The following is a 6,000-nucleotide window of genomic DNA, read 5'->3' as shown; positions in this document are numbered from 1 at the left end:
TTTTAAGTTGCTTTTTTCGCTACATAGACGCGGTGAATCAGTAGGCAGAAACAAGTCTGGAACAGATCGCCTAAAGCAAATTTTATAATCTAAATTTTAAAGCAGGAGAGGCTGGTAGGAAATTAAAAAACAAGGGCGAGTTATTTGTTGCAGATTATGTACGGAGTAAAGCACGTGTTGCACCTGTCCCGTCCCGCGAAGTTTAATGGTACCACCTGAGTGGACTGCAGGGGCGCATTACCCGGATCAGTGGTCGTTCTCTCTCTTGAGTGAGCGTCGATAGCTGCCCGTGTCTCTGTAAGTCTCTGCGGAAACGCTTCTGCCTTCGTGCTTTAACAGTTTAAGAGCCGTACAGTACAGTAGCCACACCCCTGCTTAGCCTGTCAGTTTAATTCAACGTTACTCCCTCTCTCTCTCGCTCTCTCTCTCGCTCTCTCTTTCTCTCTCTCTCTCGCTCTCTCGCTCGCTTGCTTTCTGAGTCTCCATCCTTCGGCAAATCCTGTTCAACTCCCGCTTGTCGCGCAGTGGAACGGTGAATGGACCAGCAACACTGGAATTTTACCTTATTTGAATAGTAAACGACGGACTCTCTTCCACGCACGAGAACCGGACCGCACGTAACTGCACCGAGCTGCTTCTTTTGGACCAAAAGCTGAACTCGGGGGGGAAAAAAGGAAGGATAGTGGCCACTTGTATTCACGGAGGTCTTAAGATCTGAAGGTAGGAGTTGAAAGCCTAGTTCCTTTTTAAAGTTCATTTCAAGCGTATACAATCTTGTTTTCAAGTTATGGAGTGAATGCAATGAATACCTTCTTGATTCTTATTTCATTAAGAATGTGATGATGTAAATCCAATGTCTATGCAACTGGAAACGAGCTCGCGCTGGTCTGTGGATGCTTACTCTGCTGCCTGCACTCTCTTTCTTTGCTCTCCCGTTGCTACGCCTGGAGTTCAGAAGCTGCGTGTGGCTTCCAGTCACAAAATCAGTTATGTATAAAGTGCAGCTCTAAATTAAACGGACAGTCTCTTCTACGAAGATGCTTTGTGCACGTGGTATTAATGCTCCTCAGTTTAAGAGCAAGCGATTAAAAGGAAAGGAATGTGGATTTCTGGTTAAACATCTGATTTTATTAGTTAATGGATGACTACAGTGACGATTGATGTCATGTATGGCTCTGCACTTTTCATTGCTGGCACTATATTATAGAGAGATGGATATGAAAGGCACTATATGATGGATAAACTGAAAGGCGCAATATGGTAAATAGATATGAAAGGCGCTCTATGCAATAGATAGATATGAAAGGCAATATATAATGGATAAACGGAACGGAAGGATGCAATTTGGTAGATCTGAAAGGCACTACACGATGGATAAAACGGAAAAGTGCGATATGGTACAGACATGAAAGGCACTCTATGATAGATACAACTGAAAGGCGCGATGTGGTAAACGGATATTAAAGGCGCTATATGCAATAGATATGAGAGATAGATAGATACGAAAGGCACTATATGAATGATAAAATGGACGGATGCAACATGGTAGATTTGAAAAGCACTGTACGATGGATAAAACGGAAATTGCAGTATGGTGAACAGATAAGAAAGGCGCTATACGAAAGGCACTAATTGATAAAACTGAAAGGCTGAATATGGTAAACAGATATTAAAGGCGATATATGCAGTATATATATTATTAATTATTATTATTATATGAAAGGCATTATACGATGGATTAAAGGCACTGTATGATAAAACTGAAAGGCAGACTATGGTAAACAGATATTAAAGGCGATAGATGCAATATACATATATATATATATATATATATATATATATATATATATATATATATATATATATATATATATATATATGAGAGAGATGGATATATACGAAAGGCACTATATGATTGATTAACGAAAGGAAGCCATAGGGCAGATAGATATGAAAGGTTATCAATGCAGTCGATAGATAATTATAAGTTGGCTGATGCTTTTATCCAAGAATATTTACAACTGGTTGCGTTTCTTTTGGTTTTACAGTTGGAGGACTGGCAGGTGAAGTGACTTGCTCATTGTCACACAGTGTCCGGATCTGAACCCACAGCCTCAGGGTTTGAAGTCCAAAACCCGTAACCACCTCGCCACACTGCCGGTCAATAGAAATGAAAGAAAGGAAGATAGATAGAGAGATATGAAAGGCACTACATGATAGATAAAACTTAAAGGCAGAATATTGTAAACATATATTAAAGGCGCTATATGAAATAGATATGAGAGATGGATAGATATGAAAGGTGCTCTAGGAAAGGCACTATATGACAAAACTGAAAGGCGGAATACGGTAAACAGATATTAAAAGCGCTATATGCAAAAGATGGACATGAGAGGTGGATACATATGAAAGGCACTACATGATAGGTATTTATTATAGATAAAACAGATAGGCGTAGTATGGTAAAGAGATATGAAAGGCGCTTTATGCAATAGATAGAAAGATGTTGTGGCTAGACAGATAGATATCAAAGACACTTCCTAACATATAAAATTGAAAGACGCAATATACGAAGGTATAAAAGACGATGCAATAGAAAAATGAATAATTTGACTGACATCTCAAATCCAAGGCGACTTACAGTATCTGAGAGAGAGACAGTTTGCTACCTTTCAACCCCCCATACCCCCCAGTTGTAACAGAGGCAGGTGAAGTGACTTGCTCATGGTCACACAGTTTTAGTAGTACGATATCAACCTACTGTCACAGGATCTGAAGTCCAAAGTCTTGACCACTACTCCATACTCTCTGCATTGAGAGATATGAAAGGCGCTGTATAGATAGATCGTCACTGACGAATATGTATCATCCAAGCTAGGGTCTTCTGCTCAGAGTGGGCAGGCAGAAATAGTGTACATGGCTTCTTTAAGCCGAGCTATACAGCTATTTCTCCCAGGAAAAAGAAACATTACAGTTCAGCCTGTGGCAAATTAAGTAAAGCATAGCTTGAAAGCTCTAGGATCTTAAATCTTTAATGTATACATACTGATAAGTGTACACATTTAGTTTCTGTGTTCATCGCTCATTTTACAAGAGCAGAGTCTCAAGCTGCTCGTCTTTATGATTTAAAACTTTTTTTTTTTTTTTTGTAGTTTGTGCAAGTCGTCGCCCCACGACTAAAGGGACCGGGACTTAAGCGTCACTGCCGTTTAAACCTCCGCTATTTGTCTGCGCGCAGTAATGAGCCGTCATTTCGTAAATTCTCCACCGCGGTGTATCTATTTGTTATGTTAATGTGCAGTTACATAATGTGTTTAAACCCACGCAGTTCATTGTAGAACGATTTCAAGAGCATTCTCCTTTAAATTGGTAATTTAAACATACCAATCTCCTTATGGTAATATGGATGAAATATAAACGCGCCTGTTGTGTACCCGGTTTGTGGATTCTAATTACATAACAAATGAATTGCGACCGCTTTGTAGTTGCTCCTTTCGGAACTTCAGTCACAAGTTGTCATTCGATATTTTAGATTGCTGAGCTCTAATGCATTTGAGTTTATTCTTCAATCCTATCCGTATATGATCAGAATTATTATTCATTTGCCATCTTATATTATTATACGATAAGGCTAATGTTATAACATTCTTTTAATAATATGTAGATTGGCAGTTATAACCTGCAGTACTTTCACATCGCCTTATTATCCGCACAGTACGTTATCGCCACACGGTGACATCAGTTGGAGGCATGAGCTCGATGTGCTAATGAACACATCTGAATAACGCCGAGCCAAAAATATTTTCTTCAGCAGTTTAAAATGATGTCTGTCACGTGCTGGTGTTTTATTTGTAACCCCTTATTTACGGCGGATGATGCGAATATTCCGGATGCCACTTCGGATGATATTTTCTCTATAATGTATGTGTTTTTAAAGCACAGGTCGCGGTGTCCGTAAGTTAAAGTGCACTTTGTAAGCATATAAACGGAATTTAACCCCTCGAGCTCTCCGCGCACCGCTTGGTTTTCGTTTTGCCTCCCGGGCTGGCAACGGCTCAGCTGGATCTGAGCAGGCTGCGAGGTGCATCGGCGGAGGGATGAATGGAATATTGCTTTGGTGCCTTGGTTAACTCCATTGTCACTCGGCCTCGCAGGGTCGGGGCTCGGGGTTCCATTATTTTACCTGCGCTCATTTGTTTCTCTCAAGGGTTCCTGCAGATTTAAAATTTCGAGGCATCACTGAAAAAAGTATAACTTCCATTCAACTGAAAATAATTAAGGTATAATGATTCACACTTTAATATTTTCAATCTGAACCGATATCATTCTTTTTATCTTATTGAACCCATCATTTTTAAGTTGAGGCAAATCATTTAGAGTGATTGAGTGCAATTCACTTGCTTAATACTGAACTAAATCTGTTTTTTAAATTTGTACAATTTGAAATGGTTTTTATGCTATTAGAAATATTATGAGCATAACACATTCCAATGCTGTACTTTTTACATTTATTTAAAAATCTAGTGTAAATACACAAGCATTTTGCAGTGTAAATCTTAAATATACAACAAAAAATGATTAAACGTTTCTACAGCTTTCTTGAAAGTATGTTTTATTACGAGTCCTTATACTTAAAATTAACAGTTGAGAAACAGGGATACTTACCAGAAATCCTCCGTTATAAAAGTCTGCTGCTGAAAATGGCCAGACCTGTATAGCCACGTCCACTCCACTCCACTCGAGAAAGTGGTCTTCTTCTTTGGCAGTTGGAAAGCCAGCACGCTGGAAAGTTCGACCAGAAGAAAATACAAACGGCCGCTCAAACACAACACACGAACAACCTCAAATATTAGGTTTAACTGAAATAGGATTTTTATGTTTATTCCCGGGCGGCACGGTGGCGCAGTGGTAGCGCTGCTGCCTCGCAGTTAGGAGACCCGGGTTCGCTTCGGCGCTCCGGTTTCCTCCCACATTGTCCCGTGGGTGTGTTTGTGTGTGTCCTGCGGTGGGTTGGCACCCTGCCCAGGATTGGTTCCTGCCTTGTGCCCTGTGTTGGCTGGGATTGGCTCCAGCAGACCCCCGTGACCCTGTATTTGGATTCAGTGGGCTAGAAAATGGATGGATGTTTATTCCCTCCACCATAACTTACTTTGGTACACATTTTTTTTTTACATTGATTGCGATCTGAAACCAAATATTTCAAGCTACAACACTAAATGGCTAATGTTAAGTTGCTTGAAAGATAAAATTTATGTTGAATGAACAACATCAACGTTATACTTTTTTCAGTGTGTGCTGTGCAGGTTGGGTTCCTACAATTCCTCTCAGGGGTTTAAAAAAAAAAACTGTTCAGGAAAGCTTGTATTAGAAAAATATTCGGGTGGGGCGGTTTGTTGTTTTGGGTGGGGTACTATTTTTTGCTGACCGGGTCTGCGTAGACCATGAAGTCTGTGGTCCCTCACGCTGTAACATTTACACGGACTCTTTACTGGCTAACTAAAAAGATTACAATATGCAAACTTTCAAGGCAACTCAGGTCCCTTCTTCAGGCAGGATGTACTCACATCTTGTAATCGAAATTTACATCTCGCCAGAAGAAGGGGCCTGAGTTGCCTCGAAAGTTTGCATATTGTAATCTGTTCAGTTCGCTAATAAAAGGTGTCATTCTGCTTGACTTCTCATTACATCCATAATGGCTAACACGGCACAGCACCCTAACACCACGTATGCTTTTGAAAATGCGCCTTCTTTGATGGCTCTTAACTATGGGTTGCATTCTGGGATGGGTTCTTTGCATATGACTTTGGTTTCTTTGTGCATTGAAAAACTTTCTTATATGTAGAAATAAAACGGAAATCTTTAATGTAAAAACTTAAATGAAAACCTTTACGCAGCCTGTGTTATTGCGTATGCAGCGAGAGTTTGGTATTTCTCAAATCCGCTCAGGTAAAAATGTCAGTAAATTTAACGGTAAAAATACTGTAAATGGTGAAAGTAAAA

General features: G+C 39.9%; 1 protein-coding gene across 1 annotated transcript in view; it reads left to right on the top strand.

Annotated features, from left to right (window-relative positions):
* The first annotated feature begins 298 nt into the window (after positions 1-298).
* The window catches only part of LOC120540444 (caM kinase-like vesicle-associated protein), a 253,971-nt gene continuing 248,269 nt past the window's right edge, over positions 299-6,000 (top strand). Inside the window, exon 1 of the mRNA XM_039771262.1 lies at positions 299-720. The gene's annotated coding sequence lies outside the window, so the exon portion shown is untranslated. The remainder of the gene's footprint in view (positions 721-6,000) is intronic.

This window comes from Polypterus senegalus, chromosome 12 (assembly GCF_016835505.1).
Source record: "Polypterus senegalus isolate Bchr_013 chromosome 12, ASM1683550v1, whole genome shotgun sequence".
Taxonomy (NCBI): domain Eukaryota; kingdom Metazoa; phylum Chordata; class Cladistia; order Polypteriformes; family Polypteridae; genus Polypterus; species Polypterus senegalus.
This window is presented reverse-complemented; position numbering and strand designations above follow the sequence as displayed.